The 11,294-nt window shown below is 45.9% G+C and overlaps 1 protein-coding gene across 1 annotated transcript in view; it reads right to left on the bottom strand.

The window, feature by feature from the left end:
* THRB (thyroid hormone receptor beta) overlaps positions 1-10,950 on the bottom strand; it is a 186,812-nt gene extending 175,862 nt beyond the window's left edge. Inside the window, exon 1 of the mRNA XM_080974980.1 lies at positions 10,848-10,950. The gene's annotated coding sequence lies outside the window, so the exon portion shown is untranslated. The remainder of the gene's footprint in view (positions 1-10,847) is intronic.
* Positions 10,951-11,294: the final 344 nt, after the last annotated feature.

Raw genomic sequence — 11,294 nt, forward strand, 5'->3', positions numbered from 1 at the left:
CTTCTTTATGGTCCAGCTTTCACTTCCATACATCACTACTGGGAAAACCATAGCTTTTACTATACAGACCTTTGTTGGCCAATTAGCCCGATTAATCATCTGCTCCATGGTGAGTAGTGGAAAAAACCATGTGCACATGAGGAGCACTGTTTCATTCCTCAAAATCCCACTGATAAGCATGTCCTGTTGGCTTTAGTATCACATAACAGGATTAAGATATCTGACATTTCCCTACCGATGACGAGGAAAATCCTATCGGTCCACAATCCATATCAGAAGCAGTGCTGGATTAAACCCTGTGGAGGCTCCTAAGGGCCCACCACTCTAGTTGGGATAACATTGAACTAAGAAAGCTTGGTTGTAATTTTATTTCAAGATCAAATCAATATTGTATTGATCTCTTGTCATGGGGACCATAGGCTGGTGCCTGCTCTGGCTATTTGGTAATTCAGCACCGATCAGAAGTACAGAAGGATGCTGTACCAGTGTTGAGATACAGTGTTTGCATCAAAGCCCATGTCTCTTTGGAAAAGTAGTGCCAGCACAACTGAAACTCAAAATCAATTAGTACTCAAAGCCAGAATGGGTGCGTAGCCCAGTTCTCTAGCTAACAAACTTGAATAATTTTTGTAATTCAAACCAGGATTTATTACAAATTAATGCCTGGTTTCTGTGCATGCATGTTCTGCATAACTAAGCATCAAACACCTCCATCTTTTGCACATGCTGAAATGTTGAGAACTGTAACCCCTGACTTGCTGAAGAAACTGTAAACGCAATGATTTTGCAACTCGTTTTAGGTGCTACATTCCACCCCCACCCCCCAGAACAAGCGTCCATACGTAAGCCTTGTTGCTCTTTCTTTACTCTCCTGCCCTACTTTCTGAGAACTTGGCTGGCATACAGCTGTTGCTTGGCATATGACTAGTTACAGGTAGGTAGCCATGTTGGTCTGCTGTAGTCGAAACAAAATAAAAAAAATCCTTCCAGTAGCACCTTAGAGACCAACTAAGTTTGTTATTGGTATGAGCTTTCGTGTGTATGCACAAGAAGAAGTGTGCATGCACACGAAAGCTCATACCAATAACAAACTTAGTTGGTCTCTAAGGTGCTACTGGAAGGAATTTTTTTATTTTGTTTCACTTGGCATATGAGATTATCATTTGAGTTAATGTAATATCTGTAAGGTAAAGGTAAAGGTAAAGAGACTCCTGACCGTTAATTCCAGTTGTGAACGATTCTGGGGTTGCGGTGCTCAGCTCGCTTTACTGGTCGAGGGAGCCGACGTTTTGTCCACATACAGTTTTTCCGGGTCATGTGGCCAGCATGACTAAGCCGCTTCTGGTGAAACCAGAGCAGCGCACGGAAACGCCGTTTACCTTCCCGCCGGAGTGGTACCTATTTCTCTACTTGCACTTGACGTGCTTTCGAACTGCTAGGTTGGCAGGAGCAGGGACCAAACAACGGGAGCTCACCCCGTCAGAGGGATTCGAACCACCGACCTTCCGATCGGCAAGCCCAAGGCTCAGTGGTTTACACCACAGCGCCACCCGCGTCCCTAACATCTGTACTGATACCTGAATAAGTGGGTGATGCCAACTCCAGTGGCATCCTGGAGCTAACTAAAGCTACATTTACCCATGGCTCACACTGCAAAGTGTATAGCTATAAATTCATGTTTGCTGCCAAATATTCTAACAGCATATTCATTTTAACTTATTACTAATATAATGCTTCAGCACAACATAGCTAAATTTCCACCGCAATATTCTGCTCTTTGGAAGATAAAACATCTAATATTATAGCCCATATCATGGGCATCCCCTGCTATTCCAATATCTTGCTGGTATTCTTTCAAGCTTTAATTCTTGCTATGCCATATTTTGTGCATCAAATTATTAGAAGTGCTGAGGAAACTAAAAATAGAATATACCACACTGTTTTCCTTTGTAATACTTTCTTTACCATGCCATATCAGATTATTCCCCCCCCCAAAAGAGGAACAAGATGTGTATGTAAGCATGGACGTCAAAATAAAAACAAAAATGGAGGGGGGGAGGCCAAGGAGGAAAAATGGGAAGCTTCCTGCTACTGCACAATGCATATGGCCTGAACAAAAATCTTATTTCCCTTTGCATGCAAAAGCTCAGGAGAGACCTTGCATGGATGCACATAGCAAGGAGAAAATGTCCTCCTGAAACCAGAAGGGTCTAAAAATCTGAAGCAGGAAAAATAGCAGAGGATATTCACTTTTCAACCTATCGCTTTTAAAAGTGCAACTACTCTCAAAGAATATGATAGGTTTGCAATCTCCATATGCATTGCTGCAGACTCAGAGATTACAGCCAACGTATTTATTGCAATGATTTCCATAGAAAAATTATGCAGTTTAACACAGCCTAGCTACCGGTAATGATTGTTTAGGAAGCATTCTCACTTCCTAGGCCCATTCAGCTTTGCTGCTGCTGCACCTCTTCCTCTATCACAATCTTCTGCTGCGTTTCTTCATTACCATTTAATCATATCCTGGCCTTTCCAAGCTAGACCTGACCACTGGTTCACCTCTATTGCACTGTTGTAGAGTATCGTACGTATGTGATCTCTCTCCCTCCCTCCCCTCTAGAGGGTGATGGGCAAGAGGTTGCAATGGAGCAACAAAAAGGGAAATGTTCCATTATTTATGTGACAAATACTTGGAAAAGGACTATTGCATCACCTCTTAAATCACCTCTGCTTTAGGCTAAACATACAGAACTTCTTCAACCTTTACTCATCAGGCTTGGTCTCCAGGCGTCTCACCCTGGGCATTTGTCATCCTCCTGACATGCCCTAGTTTGTTCTTGTACTTTTAAAGCTTTGATTCCCAGAACAGGACACAGTAAGGTAAGGTCTTCCCAAAGCAGAACAGAATGATGCCATGACTTCTCATGATCCAGACACTATAATTCAGCTGTTTACAGCTGTGGTCCCATACCTGGAAGTCAGCCCTATTGAAGGAGATTTACTTCTGAGAAGGCATGTATAGGATTACGTTGTCAGCCTAATTAAGTTTGCAATCGAAACTTGCGTTTTCTCATTAACAAGTGCTACTGATTTCAACCGAGTTTATTTCCCTAGCTAGCGTATAGAGGATTGCACCCTGAAGAACTACCAGAATGTTTCATTTACCACCCGAACTTAAAAAAAAAAATGCTGCTCCAAAACAAATTGCTTATTACTGTTAATTATGGCACCTACTTCCTCACACAGAAATAAGCACCAACAAAACTCTGCTCTGTGAAGCTTTTATAACATTTCTGTTTCAAAATCCTCTTTTCAAAATGCTAATTGATCCTCTAAATGAACTTTATTAATCATTGATGGAAAACTGGCAGCAACCTATTAGTGCCGGCTTTGGCAACCGCCTTAAAGTGTCCAATTAGGTCGAAGTGTCCAATCAAGAAATCTCTGGAAAGAAATTAGGGCAGAATCTTTAAGCCTAATTCGCTTTGGAGCAGGGTAGAAAAAGTAACACAGACAAATTCACATGATGTGTGGGTGGGGCGGAGAATTGTAGAAAACAGCGTCTGAGAGTTTAGGGTTTGGTGCTCCTGTTATGATACTGCACTTAATACAGTCAAACAATTACCCACTTGCCTGCTCACCTGGAGTGAGACGCAATTGACCCTTGAAGAATACTCAAGTGGCAAAGTCCAAATACATTCAGTTTCTTCCCCGTTAGAGCATCGTGCCTGTCTGCCATGCCTTCATTATCCTGTTAATGTTTCCAGTTTCCCCATATCAATGAAAGTAGTTAATTTTCTGCCAAATGAGCAGATGCAGTAACAATGCAATCCTATAACAGAAAGTACCACTAAGATCCATCTTTCTTACTCCCAGGCAAGTGTGTGTGTATAGGATTGCAGAGAAATTGAAAGCCTTAATATTTAAAAAATATACCTTCGCTATGTTTCATAACATAAACAATTATCCCATTTTAAAGCTCTATTTGTAGGTGTTGTGATGAGCTCTTTTTGGAGACATCAGCAATCATAACACAGTAGATCTTGCAAGCATTTTCTGCAAGTGATTCTGGCCTCAGTCCAATTTCAATAATAGTTGTTGTTTTAATTTGGAAACAACTGTTTCTAATGTATCATCAAGCTCCGAGCTCAAAAATCTGACAAGTCTGCTCCTTACTTTCACTTAGCCAGTTGCCCATATTTTATTTTCTACAATGTTTTTGTGCTTAATATGCCCCTCCCCAGGGACGTGTGTGGCGCTGTGGGTTAAACCACAGAGCCTAGGGCTTCTGATCAGAAGGTCAGCGGTTCGAATCCTCGTGACGGGGTGAGCTCCCGTTGCTCGGTCCCTGCTCCTGCCAACCTAGCAGTTCAAAAGCATGTCAAAGTGCAAGTAGATAAATAGGTACCGCTCCGGCGGGAAGGTAAACGGTGTTTCCATGTGCTGCTCTGGTTCGCCACATGACCTGGAAGCTGTACGCCGGCTCCCTTGGCCAATAAAGCGAGATGAGTGCTGCAACCCCAGAGTCGGCCACGACTGGACCTAATGGTCAGGGGTCCCTTTACCTTTACCTTTTATGCCCCTCCCCAATTAAAAACACCTGTATGCCATTTAGCTTTTTCTTTTTTCGACTTCTTTAATACACAAGACGTTTTTGAAACTATAGTTCAGTATCGGTCAGTTGTTTTGCCGGGGAGGGGGGAACCAGCTGTAGAAAATTACTCATTGCCCCTGAAATGTTGCTAAGATTTTTGCAGTACTCAGCTGACAGTTTTGTGACTGCAGAATCAAATATTTTACTTCTAGATTATCTGTAGTAGGCATGTACATATACATACCCTCCAACATTTCTCCGATGAAAATATGGATGTCATTATTATTATTATTATTATTATTATTATTCCATTTATACCCTGCCGATCTGACTGGGAAGCAAAATCTATCCTGTGTTGACATATTTAAAATGTCAGGAATTCAAACATACAAGTTAAAAAACATATATAAAAACATAGTAAAACGTTAAGCTTTTTAAAAAAACCTTCCCTATAAAGGGATGGCTTGGGGGATGGATAATTCTATACCTTTCTCCATTTCTCAGATGAAAATAGAGACATCCTAAGGAAAAGCAGGACATTTCAGGATCAAATCAGAAACCAGGACAGCTTCTGTAAATCTGGGACTGTCCCTGGAAAATAGGGACACTTGGACAGTCTGCATATGTAACCTTTGAGGCAATATATGACTTAAACTGCGGCATTCCGCATTCCACTGGGTTTATTCTATACCCTTGGCTTTTCAGCCTCAAGCAACCTGCTAAACCGAAGGCGTTATGAACAATCTGGCAGACTGCCACGCCAGGTTGTCATGTCATGTAGGTTACGTGTTTTGTAGGCCTGCTCCAAAGACATAATTTACTATAATTTAACTTGCAATGGCAAATGGGTCAACAGGGCTTTTGTTGCACACAGTTGACAATTTTATTAATTATAAGAATTAAAGCATTCAGAACAGGAAAAATTTGTGCGGTGTGGGGCTGAGACACAAATGTCTTGCTGTCCTTTCCAGATTTCCTGCCTCCGCGCTGTGGAAACCTTGGTTTGCCTGTACTAAAAAAAAAAAAAAGGCAAAAAAAGAACACCCTCTTTTCGGCCATAGTGTCTCGTATCAATACTATCCGTAAATAATTATATAATATGAAACAATGTAAGTAGCAAATTATCCTTCAAACGCACAGGTGTTAGTGATAGGCTGCATCGTAACAGTTGCACAAAGGACCTCTGTAACGTTAAGCCATTGATGAAGATCTAGAACGATGTCACAATTATAGTGCACAGTGTAAAGTATTTTCCCATATGAGAGTGTAAGTGGAGCTGTTGTTTACCAGCAAAGAGAACCAGACATCTATGGGAAACTCACAAGCAGAAGACAAAAGGCAGTATCTCTCTTTCCTGTTGCTTCTTGGCGGTTTCTCTACAGAGGTATAAAGGCTTTTCGAGGTAACATATAGTTATCATGATTTGTAGCCATTAATAGGATTAACTTCCAGGAATTTATGTCTATTTTCCTGCTTGCAGGCTTCCTATAGGCATCTGGTTGGCCACTGAAAACAGGATGCCATTGGCAAGCAAAAAGCAGCAAAAAGGACATTCAAAGACCTTACTGATGCCCAGATGAGGGGTGAGTGGGGTGGGGTAGAATCTTTTGCAGTCTGGGGGCCGCATTCCATTCGGGACAACCTTTCAGGGGCCACATGCAAGTGGTGGACGGGGCCCAAGGCAAAAGTGGGAGGACCCACAAACACACATTGCACCTTTATATACACTAGTGGCCAAAACTGTGGAAACCTTTTTGGGAAAAGTGTATTTCTGAGGTTTGATGGCGCATAACACCACTTTTTTTTTATAGTAATACCATAAAATTATATATCAGTGCAAAGATAATTTAATGAAGACTGTAACGCAACAAAGTTTGTTCAATTATCTGTATTCTATCAAAAGTTATAGCCAAATAACCAGAAAAAGGAAGCACAACTTGCTTAGGTAGCTTTCCTTCATTTGAATGTAGCCAATGAGCAGGACTGTTTAGAGAGCCCATCAGGTGTTAAAGGTAAAGGTAAAGGGACTCCTGACCATTAGGTCCAGTCGCGGACGACTCTGGGGTTGCAGCGCTCATCTCGCTTTATTGGCTGAGGGAGCTGGCATACAGCTTCTGGGTCATGTGGCCAGCGTGACTAAGCCGCTTCTGGCGAACCAGAGCAGCGTGCGGAAACGCCTTCCCGCCGGAGTGGTACCTATTTATCCACATGCACTGCATGCTTTCAACTGCTAGGCTGGCAGGAGCCGGGACTAAACAACGGGAGCTCATCCTGTTGCAGGGATTCGAACCGCCGACCTTCTGATCAGCAAGCCCATGGCTCTGTGGTTTAACCCACAGCGCCACCCGCGGAAATACACTTTTTCCAAAAGGTTTTCACAATTTTGGCCACTAGTGTAGCTTACACTTGCACACTTCTTTCTGTTCTCCATCCAGGAAGGCCAAAAGGCACAGATCAGCAAGGCCAAAACACTCAGTGACAGTGCAAACACGGCTGGTGAGAGTCAGAGCCAGGGAGAGGCGCTGAGCTGAGAAGAGTTTGAGCAAGACAGAGAAGTTCAGAGAGCCTTTGCGCAACTGTTATCTTGGTTCCAAGATCTGAGGTTCCCCACTCCTGATCGAGGGAAACAGACACAATAGGAAGAGCCATGGTACCGTTCTCTTATAGAAAATTAAGCTGGTGTTCTCTTAGACAGAGATTTCCCTCTGCCCCACCTCCCACAGCGAAGAGATAGAGTTTAGTAGGTAGAACATGAGACTGTCTCGCCAAGAGTGGTGCATGCTTTGGTTATCTCCGGCTTGGACTACTGCAATGCGCTCTACATGGGGCTACCTTTGAAGGTGACCCGGAAACTGCAACTAATCCAGAATGTGGCAGCTAGACTGGTGTCTGGGAGTGGCTGCCAAGACCACATAACACCGGTCCTGAAAGACCTACATTGGCTCCCAGTATGTTTCCAAGCACAATTCAAAGTGTTGGTGCTGATCTTTAAAGCCCTAAAGGGATACCTGAAGGAGCGTCTCCACTCCCACCGTTTAGCCTGGACATGGAGGTCCAGCTCTGAGGGCCTTCTGGCAGTTCCCTCCCTGCAAGAAGTGAGGTTTCAGGGAACCAGACAGAGGGCCTTATCGGTAGTGGCACCCACCCTGTGGAATGCCCTTCCATCAGATGTCAAGGAAAGAAACAACTATCTGACTTTTAAAAGACATCTGAAGGCAACCCTGTTTAGGGAAGTTTTTAATGGTTGATGTTTTATCGTGTTTTTAATATTCTGTTGGGAGCCACCAAGAGTGGCTGGGGAGATATAAATAATAAATTATTATTGTTATTATTACTCTTAAATCTCAGGTTCCCCTCAGATTGGGCAAAACATTCCTAAATTGTCAACTCTACAATTGTACGATTCTATGAACACATTGGAACTATCACCCTGCATTACACATTGTTTTTTGCGCAAAGCCCTGAACTCAAGATGGTAACCTAGATTTCAACAGACAGCAGTTATATTAAAAAAGATTGTTGGAGTAAATAGATGGAAAAATTGAATGTCCTCGACAACCCTATACTACCATTAGCAAAATCCCAACCAACGTCAGTAGTTTATTTAGGAAATTCCTGTGGCAAGGAGGGCACATAGAACTATCTGGAAGCAGCAGGAGGTAAATCATGTTTCATACTTGGCAAACGATACACAAACCTACCGAGGGAGAGGGAGCAGATCTTTGTGGCATCCTTTTAATCAGCAATCACATAGATCATTTCAACTCTGCTCCTCTCCTTTTGCCATTTTAAACTCTAGCAGACAACACAAAATATTGACTATGAAAGCAGAATCCTTGTTCCTGACTGTCAGACGAAAGACAGCTAAAAACCAGCGTTTCGTGGAACGAGGCCTGACATGCTTCTGTCTGACTTCTCTGCTCATATTTGGATGAGGAAGACTGGAATACCCTCAGGGAGGTCAGCTACCAAGTCACATCTGATTTAATTATCAGTGATAGGAACATGCAAATTTGGGTCCCGACTTCCACTTGAGAGATTAGCGCCTCAATAAATTCTGAGGAGGCCTCGCCAACCAGCTGCGTTATCCCAACACTTCTTGAACCAAAGAAAGGCAACAATTTGTACCTTTAGAACACAACTCCCTTTGTTTAGATTTCCCCCCACTTTCACTAGCCCCCAAAGTTTAACACGACAGACCACGTAGGACACCACACTGCCCAAATTCAGCTGTCTTGAAGCGCTGCAACTACCATATCTTAACTAGAAAACCACCGTTAGCAAATAGGTAAGTATGCACCTCTACTGGCTTTTTCTGTCGGTTTCTAGTATCCCTGCCTCAATCTGAAAGACCTTGATAATCTGGCAGCCCTAATTTTAATCCAGGAAAAGGTGCTCCTTCAAAGTTCATGTGCAAAATCTTAACCTAAAACCATAGGAAACTGCCGTACATGAAGTCAGATCATTGGTCGGTCTAGTTCAGTGTTTTCTACACCAGGACTGAGGGTCTGCGGCCTTCCAGATGTTGCCAGACTTCAGCTTCCATCATACCTGGCCATTTGGCATGCTGGCTGAGGTTGGTGGAAGTTGGGAGTCCCTATCCCTGGACTACTGACTGAAAGCAGGTTCCCAGGCTTTCAGACAAAGCATCTTGCTTAAGGCTACCCAGAGACATCGCTGGAATTCAACCTGGCACATTCTGCATGTGTGCTGCCATTGAGTGACGGCTGAAAACACCAGGAGGAGGGAATCTCAGCCCCAGCATCAATTGCAGCTCTCTGGGTCCTGCTAGCTAGGGATGATGGGAGTTGTAGTCCTAGCTAGGAATGATGGGAGTTGTAGTCCAACAACAACTGGGGACCCAGACTCTTCATCTCTGCCCCCCTCTTCCAGTGTTTAAGTTTGCTGAAATGTGTCCTTGAAGATAATGCCTCTTAACTTTCCTGCATGCTGGATGGAAAAGTGTGCATAGCAACTTTTGCCTTTTGCATGGCTGGCCTGCAGCCTACCTTATACAAGGTATGATTCACACCTGTTGCTCTGCCGGCCATGGGCATAGCCAGGATTTTTTTGGGGGGGGGCAGGCAGAACCTCAGTTTGCAATGTATCTTTATTGAATTTTATTGATTGGGGGCAGACACCCCTCCCTGCCCCCCCTTGGCTCCCTTGCCCATGCTGCCGGCTTTGGCATTTATTTATTGCCTCAGGTCCTGCCTACTATTGGACAAGCCATAATTAGCTCAGTCAGTAGAGCATGAGACTCAATCTCAAGGTCGTGGGTTCGAGCCCTGCGTTGGGCAAAAGATTTCTGCATCGCAGGAGGTTGGACTAGATGACCCCCGGGATCCCTTCCGACTCTACCATTCTGTTATTCCATAATCCGGAAAGTTGCCCACGAGGGTATGCGACCCGGGGGGGGGGCAGAAAGGGTTTTCCCCCATCCCCGACTCTGCCTTACACACAACTGACTGAGGAACTTAAACCCCACTGATCTGAGTGGGATTCGCATTGGGACCCACTCACACGTTACTAAATTCCGGAGAAAGTCTTGTTTCCTGCCCACAGGGCTGGGAGAGTAAGAGCCAGCTTCCCCTCGTGGGGTGGGCGCATCCCAGCCCCATTCCCACCCCGGGGTGGCGAGAGGAACAAGCCCCACGCCATAAATGCAACGACGCTGTTTTCGTTTCCGAGGGAAACGCGCAGAGACACGGGATCATCACACTTCGCGAGCTCTCAGCTCTCCGAGGGCTGACTAATCCGCTTTAATCATCTTGAAAGGGGGCCAAGTAGTCGCTTTCTGCGGTTTTGTCCTGGCCGAGGCACTTCCTTTTCCAACCGCCCTTGTCGCCGCCGCTGGAGAAACTAATCAGCTCTTAATGACCCACGTGCAGGAGATGAGAGGCGCTCCGTCCTCCTCCTCCCCTCGAAAGGACCAGAAGCGCGGAGTCGGAAGGGACCCCCGGGGTCATCTAGACCAACCCCGCGTAACGCGCGCCCATAATCTCTCTCTCCCTCCCCTGGAAACTCCCATTTCTATCCTGCGGGCCTCCCCGTTTGCCGCGTTACGAAGTCCCTGCCTGCCTGCCTGCCTGCCTCCCTCCCGCTCCGTCCAGTCTCCGCCTCCGTCCGCGTCGCGCTGGCTTTTGCAAAGCAACCCCCTCCGGGCAGGGAAGGGAGAGGCGGGGAGGAGGAGGAGGAGGGCCGGAGGGCGGCTGGCCGGGCCGGGGGCGCGAAGGGAGGAGGGCCTCACCTGCCAAGCGCGGGCTCGGAAGACCCAAAGCGAGACGCCGGCGAGGCTGCGGCGCTTCCCACGGCGAGAGGCGGCCTGTGTCCTCGAGTGACCCGGTCGGGGGCGGGAGGGAGAGCGAGAAGGAGGGAGGGAGGGAGGGAGGCAGCGAAAGGGAGAGCGCGCAGGCGAGGGAGTGACACAAATGGAGCAGGACGCCGGGTTCTCTGGGCAAAACAGAGGCGGCTCTTTCCTCGCTGGGCGCTTCCTCTCTTCTTCCCCCCCCCTCCTCGCTCCCGCTCCGCTTTCTCTTCCCGCGACACGCGCCGGCTGGTTCACACGACAGGACGAAACTCGCAGGCTGACTTTCGGGGATGCAGGCGCGCTGAAGAAGGCGCCGGACGCAGCTGGATCTGCCCTCCTAAAGAAACACAAAGCAATACAAATCTGAGGTTCTGCCCCCCCCCTAAC

Source organism: Podarcis pityusensis (genome assembly GCF_964106645.2).
Source record: "Podarcis pityusensis genome assembly, chromosome: 12".
Lineage (NCBI taxonomy): Eukaryota > Metazoa > Chordata > Lepidosauria > Squamata > Lacertidae > Podarcis > Podarcis pityusensis.